Raw genomic sequence first — 8,141 nt, forward strand, 5'->3', positions numbered from 1 at the left:
ACCATGTCCGTGATAAGAAAGGGAATAAAAGTTGGCCATAAAGTCATGTATGATATATAATTCTTCTTCTCAAGAGTTATTGGACTACAAGACAGTTCTAGAAATGTGAACATCAAAAACGTTATCGCCTATGAACTAGCACTCATCCCCACAGCTCTGTTTGATGACTCAATCAATCAAACAGTGGGGGCATACGCCGGGGGGCGAGTCTCCATGCTGGCCCCCTTCCAAACCCGAGTACCTCCCGGCAGGATCTATCGACTTGCTAAAATCACGAACTCCGTGGGCATCCCCTTGGCCTCCTCCACATTGGATTGTCTCTTACAGAGACAACCCGAGAAGCAGGATCAGCTTCCGGAAAACGTGCCACGTGTCCGTATAGCCGGAGTTGGCATAGACGAACTATGCAGGTAATATATGTCGAATCAGTCTCACGGTGTAGTCGCCGGTTTGACACAGTCATTCGAGCGATATCCCATGATTCTGCGTAGACACTTATTACCAAAGGCATTAATCCGCCTCTCCAAGTCTCCATGTTTCACAACCATAGAGTAAGACATGGAGCACAAGGGACTTGAAGATCCGGATCTTTGTCCTTCTGCACAGCTATCGACAACGCCATATACTCGTGTTGAGCGAGTCCATAACATCGTGGGCCAGACCAATCCGCCGTCAGACTTCTTGGCCAGACTCACCGTTGTTATGAACTACGTTACCAAGATACGTGAAACTTTCTGAGATCTCAACGTCCTCGCCACACGCGTGAACAGACTGTACTGTGTCATCCAGCAAGCCTCCAAACATCTGTACCTTGGTCTTGGCCCAGAAGACCTAAAGTCCTAAGGTCTTTTCATCCTCGTTCAGTGCACAGAGAGACATCACCAAAACCTCAAGCGAATTCGCTAGTATTACTGCATCATCAGCAAAAACAAGGTCAGTGACCCTGGTATTGCCAATGGATGCTCGCAATGACTCTGGTCCACAACTCTGCAGTTGCGGCGCCAAGACACAACGATCCAATAATCAATCATTCAACTCTGTCTAGTAACCAGTTCATACAAATGTTGGAAAGCGATAGCGCAAGACACAGCCCTGCCGCAATCCCACGTTCACGGAAAGAAGCTGCAAGGCCCCACACACACACTTCACAGCACTCTCTGTCCTAGAATACAGGCCAGTCAGCAAACCAATAGTCCTCGCAGGAATCCCAAGGAGTCGCAGAAGATCCTAAAGTGCCTCACCTTGCACTGAATCGAACGCCTTCATGAGATCGACATAGGCTGCAAGCGTCCCCTGTCGAAACTCACCTCAGCGCTCCACCAGTACGCGAAGCGCTAGGATACGATCATTTGTTGACTTACCAGGCGTGAACCCAGACTGTTCAGGTCTCTGCAGGTTCATCAGCAATAGGTGGGCAAGCACCTTGCCTGGCACACTGAGCAGTGTAATACCACAGTGGATGTTGCAGTCCTGGCAGCCCCCTTTCCCTTTCCAGATAGGGACTACCAACCCCCTCTTCCAGTCAGGAGGAATGGTACCGGACTGCCATAGGGCAGTCAAGACCGCATGCAACCCGTGGATCATGGCCTCTTGAATCAACACTATACATAAGAAAGTAAGTGCCATTCTGCACAGAGAATGGAAGGGAGTCGATTTGAAAGACATCAAAGGTGTCAGGCGATCTCCTCGTAAAGGTTTGGTGACATAGAAATTACGAGAATCGTGCAAAGCCGTTGTCCTGGAGGACACAGTTATTACATCCCTATATAAAGCTAAAAAATCAGGAACTGCAAGGCACAATATATCTGGAGGCCGAACCTAGGCTTCCATTAATGTACTTAACAACTGTTTGTCTCACATAATGGTTGGAGTTATGTATGTTTGCAGGGGAGCCTGCAGACTCAACTTTAAACCTTGTATACTTGGACGTATGTGTCTCAATGCTAAGTCAAAATTCAACAATGCTTGTAGGAGCTTTTTTTCTCTTCCTAATACCAAAGTCTATAGAAAACTGGCGCACAACCTGGTTCAATACATCTACAGCTGAATATAGCCTGTTAAAGGCAGATTGCATGGCATGCATATTACTTAACGATGTTGAGTTTTTCATAATAAACATTTACCTAAATGAAACCATTCTCAGTTAATGACTCTAGTACTCTATTTTTTTTTTCCATGAATTGCGTCAACATGAGCCTGGGTCGCAGTACCAAATAGGTTATTAGACAATGACCCTTAAAAATAATTATTTTTCGTTTTTTTTTTTATAATTCATAGAAGCATGCAGCTTGTTTTGATTAGTAGTCATCACATAGCCTAAATTTTTTTTTTAGATGATGCAACAATGAACTGAATTCATTTTCAAAATTAAAGAGTGTCTTTTATTGCTATTACAGCTGGGTACTCAGGTGACATTTGAATAACATGTCAAGCTAAAGAAGCAATTAAATTCCGAGCTTTATATAATGCAGCTAAACATCTTATGTGAGGATAAACGGTACTATACTCTCTGTCTGTGAGAACTATATATATATATATATATATATATATATATATATATATATATATATATATATATATATATATATATATATATATATATATATATAGATAGATAGATAGATAGATAGATAGATAGATATAGATATAGATAGATAGATAGATAGATAGTATGTTGGTGTGAAACTTAGGCCAGCACGTGTTGGGGACTCCTGTTGTGTTATTGAGTCGTCCATCGAAAGAGCCAAATAAATCTGTGGTTTACTTCGTCATATTTGCGCTTAATTATTGCACTTTCATCCTTATAGATTATTCCAGTTTTATATCGTATTGGCTTTGACACTACATTAGGCAACTCCTGTACCGTCGAAGAGCGAAGGATTTATCATGCCGACGTGGCTCTGTAAGTTTGAGGAGTAACCTGAGAAGGTAGGGCCTGTGAATCAGCTGTTTATTGCTGTTGTAGAACGAACATTATTTAATACATCATGAGTAGCAGTCACTTCTCCGCTACGAGTTATCATTTTCGGTAGAATTAGTCTTAGTACCAGGGCAATGCAGAAAATATTTCAGTGTCTGTTTTCTGATTTAAAGGGTATGCTCGCCTAACCGTTGGTCATTGTTGCTGCACATCGATGCAGTCTTCATGAAGGACTTTTACTCTATCTGTGTGGACCGTTGAAATCTGACTAGTCCGGAGGTTCCTAATTTTTACCAATGCGTCACTGATCTTCTCTATTACCCTATGGGGTCCATCAAAAATAGATTGCAACTTCTTTTTTTTTTTTTTTTGGTGTATGTTTGAAGAACACTCTGTCGCCAACGCTGATAGTTTTGAGTTTCGTAGGTTTGTAGTACTTTTCCATTTCTTCTTTATCATCTTCAATGTAAACTTTCCTTGCAATTGCAGCCATTTCCTCTTTATAGGAGTCAAAATCATACCAGGGCTGCTGATTTTTTCTTCTAGCATAGTGTACGGCATACGAGGATTTTAAAATAAAACTCTCTCTCTCTCTCTCTCTTGCAGCTCACTAATATCCTGAATACTTCAGTCAAATGTATGGACAATACACTCACAATTCATGTCCATACATTTAATACATTTTGATTCCATATCATTTGGCGCCTTTTTTATTTTTCTGCACTAGTGCAATACCTTGCCCCTCCTTATCCACGTGTTCCACGATATTTGTTGTTCCCCATCCACAAACATTATCGCGCGGATCTTCTAATTCAATCCCAGTGTCCTGTTGAGCCTTCATCCTTGATAAAAAATCTGCAACTATATTTTCCTTGCCAGGCAAATGATTGATTGTGAAATCATACTCACTCATGAGAGTCTGCCATCTAGCTATCCTGCCGTTGGGACTAGCTACCTGTAACAACCAGACTAAAGGTCTGTGATCCGTGTGGATCTCAATAGGGTAACCCAGTATTAATGGGCGGTTCACTTGCAACCCATATATTACAGCTAAAGCCTCTCGTTCAGCTGTACTGTACCGCTGTTCTGCCGTGTTCAATTTCCTACTAAAAAAAGGAAATAGGTCTTTGTTTATTATTAGGAAATAGGTCTTAGTTTATTATTAGTGAGCACGAAAGGTTTGTTAAAGTCATGGAATTTTTGAATGACTGTGTCAAGCATTCTATCCTTCAGGGTTGAGAACGCAGTTTTTGCTTCATCTGTCCATATGAGTGGAGTTTTATTTTTTTTCTTGAGTGTACCTTTCTTCCCTTTGTTAATCTTTAGAAGGGGAGCAATACTTTGTGGATAATTTGCAATAAATTTGCGATAATAATTAGTTAATCCAAGAAATGACTGTAAATCATGAACAGTTTGGGGGCCGGGATGTTTTGTATGGCCTCCAGCTTGCAAGATTGAGGTCTTATTCCCTCTGAGTTGATGACATGGCCCAGGTAACCTACTTTGTCCTTAACCCGGCAGCGTCGACGGACCCATTTTTGGGCTCCCGCCCAAGTTATCTACATCATTAGAAAATGTATCGCCCAGGATAATTATGTCATCAAAGTACACCTGAACCTTGTTTCCTAATAGTCATGTAAGGACAGTGTTTATTATTTTCTGGAAGCAGGACGGAGCTGTTTTAAGGCCAAAGGGGAGGGAAGTAAATTCCCAATGTCCTGCTGGAGAAGAAAATGCCGTCTTCTTTCTGCTAATTTCATCTAGGGGGATTTGATGGTAACCCTGTTTTCAAGTCTAGGCATGAAAAAAGCTTACTATCTCCCAATTGACTGAGTATGATAGTTATATTAGGGAGTGGGTATCGGTCGTCCCGTAGTGTCTTGTTAATTGCCCGGAAGTCCAGACAAAGTCGTAGTCCTCCCTTTTTTGGCACTGGGGTAAGTTGGTCATTATAGGGTGATCGCGAAGGGCGAATCACACCCTGTTGCTGGAGCGATATAAGTTGTTCATTTACTCTACCATTATAAATGAAAAGAATGTTATATGGACGCCCGTACACTACTTCATCTGTGTTTTGCTTGATGGTGCTTAGAAAATAGGGCGTTACTGTTAATGGTTCTTGTTCTGAGGAAAACACTGTTATATATTTATTTATTAAGGACTTTAAGACCTGATTTTCCCTCTCTTCACTTGGGAATTTAGCGTCAGCAATTTGATAGAGGCTGTTCTTCCTTGCTTCAAGCTCTGCGGGCTTGAAGTCTGTCTTAACTGTGTCAACGGTCTGTACACTAGATACTTGTGGCAGATCAGCGTATTGCTCCTGAGTGACAGGCTTCACAAATCCTAACGTTGTATTATCATCTATCTCTATACTTTCACTTTCAACATTCAAATACGGCACAGTGACATAAGACCTTTGATTGTCAGGTGAAGGGGTCAACTTAAGTATCCCTGAGCACTAGACTCTAGCCTGAGGAGTACTAACGCAAGGCTCAAATAAAGCTTCAGTTGCCTGTAGTTGCGTCACTAGCGTTATGTAACCTGCAACATATCCATGCAGTTGCAAAGGTTCAACTGATTAGCAACGTACGGCCTTGCTTTCAGTGAACCTTTCTTCATTTTCATCTACATTCAACTGAGGGCTCAATGGGATGTAGTGGTATAGTTTCCCCTTCTATCATCAGTTTCCAGCCTCATTTCCCTTGTTCTTCATGTGGTTGCAACGTTTTTAGAGGAATTTCATGTTGCAACATGAAATCAGTACCCAACAAAATAGGAGTCGGTAAATCTACATTGCGTGTTATTATTAGATCTTGTAAGCTAAGTCTCCTTCCAAATTTAAGGTTAACCTGTCTCCTACCTTCATTTTCAATATGGTGTCCTTGCTCCGAGACAATACTTACGGGTTTCGCTTCACTTTCATTTATTGAGAGTCCTAACTCTTGAATAAATTCATTAGTTATAAAACTCGCACACGCTCCTGTATCTAGGAGAGCGGCCACCTTTGAATATATGTTTTATCATGTTCTTGTACCTGTAAGTTTAGTGCGATCTGGCTATCAAGATTACTCAGAGTTATGTTGATTATAGCCTTATTTTCATTGTTTGTTAGTGATGTGGTTACTCCCTTGTTCGTTCTCCGTTCATTTTCTGTTATTTCTACCGAAAGTTGGCTTTTAGTTTTTTTTTGTTTGTAGGAGTTACCATGAGGTGGGTACCTGCCTTGTCCTTCTCTTCCACTCAGAAAATGCCAGCAATGGGCAGTAGAATGCCCAGTCATGCCACAGTTTCTGCAAATTTCTACCCAGCAAGACTTAGTGTCCTACCTTTTCACAACGAAAGCATACTATATAATTATTTGGGGGGCGTCTTTGCTCCTCCTTCCTAGCTTGCCTAGAGTGCTGAGATTTTTGGCCAGTCACCATCGCTACGGGTTGACAAGTCTATTTCATGAGGTAAATGCATGTTAGTTTCAGCTGTTGATGGTTTTTCACGAAGTTTAGGGCCTTTTTGTACACTGCTGAAGGATCTTTCATGTCATCATCAGTTAAATATGATTTAAAGGGTTTTGGAAGGGCCGTCGAAAAAGCAGTTACTTTGTCTTCCTGTAATGACATTTTATTTTCTGGCCTCATTTTTTTAAATGAACAGGTTGCCTCATGTTGCCTTACTCAAAATTCAGGTATTGTTTCCCCAGAATCACGCCTTGCTCTGGCTAGGTCTTCTTTCCTCTCATAATAGCTTTTATCATCAGGAAATAGTTCTAACAGTTGCTGTTTAACCTTGTTCCAGTCATAACCGTCCGTCTCAATTGTAGTGGAAATCATTTGAAAGACAGGGCCTAATGAGTGTTGCTTTGCTAACTGTATCCTTCCTTGATCAGTCCAGTTATCAGCAGTCCGTGAATCTATATCTTTAATCCACTGCCTTACACTAGTAGTACAGGAAAATGTAGGGTTGTCTGGGTCCTTGCTCCGACCTCCCATATAATATTTTAATCCTGTGACTTTGCCATAGTTGTTCCTCGAATTAAGGGAACTGCTAGAGGCTAGATCTGTTTTATCTATTGTAGTAGACTTGTTTTGGCCACTGACTTCACAAGTGCTCTGCTCAGGATCCGGTACACCGTTTCCGACCAGTTTCGTCCGGCATGTTGTCTGACTCTGAGTCTAACTTTCCGGAAGAACAAGTACTTATATCATCGCTATCGCTACCGCTGCTAAAAAAACGAACTAAACATGGTGAGAGTAGGAGCCCTTTTTTCATTAAACGTAGTTAATTTAAGGAAAACACTGTAATAAACACACGCTCCTGTCTATCCCTATACCGCTGCCGCCAGTTTTGGACCCTTCTTTTCTTGTATTTAATCCTTACATTTTATTTGATTTGTATCAACTTGTATTAAAACAACTCTTTTATCACTCATTAATTACTTCATAAATGATCTCACCATCCCGTATCCCTGGTAGCGTGATCCGGCTTAGGTTGTTATTGGAGACTAGTGTTCGAGGATAAACAAGGGAAACATATAATATACATTTATTTAAAATTAAATGAAAATAACTGCCTTACGCAATATTCTGTGCTTAGACGATCATACCACTCTGGCATATTCAGCGATGGATACAGCATATGACAAACGACATGTCTTAAACATAATACTATAATATGTGCTCAATTGTTGCCAATAATAATAACACTCATCATTCCACAAGCAGTGGTTTGTATATCTCTGCTTACATCACAATAATTAAGTACTCTCCTCACAAATCCTAATAACTCATCCTATAGTATAATCTACTGCAATTCACGGAAACACCAAATCTTACCACACGCAGTGGTTTCCATCTCTGCTTAACATCGCAAACAAATAATCACTATCCTGTCCCACTCACAATCCTACATCACATCTCCTACAATATAATTTCCAGGACAAAACAGTCGGTTTCCCTTAGATTCTCAAATTTCTACTCACGATTAAGATCACAACAGCCATTCTCAGCTGAGTGAGTAGCACGTCTGCTCTTACTACTGATTTCTAGGTCACATGTTTTCTTTGCTTGAGGCGGAACTACATTCTTGGCACGCCTTAATTTTCTATATAACCAGTAGCCAATATTTCCTATCAACAACCATTGGCTAGCTCATTATGATGTATTGCTTACTTCTGCTGCTATTCGTGATTCACACTTAAGACACTCCCACAGCGACTTCGCTGTTC

This window comes from Eriocheir sinensis, chromosome 6 (assembly GCF_024679095.1).
Source record: "Eriocheir sinensis breed Jianghai 21 chromosome 6, ASM2467909v1, whole genome shotgun sequence".
Taxonomy (NCBI): domain Eukaryota; kingdom Metazoa; phylum Arthropoda; class Malacostraca; order Decapoda; family Varunidae; genus Eriocheir; species Eriocheir sinensis.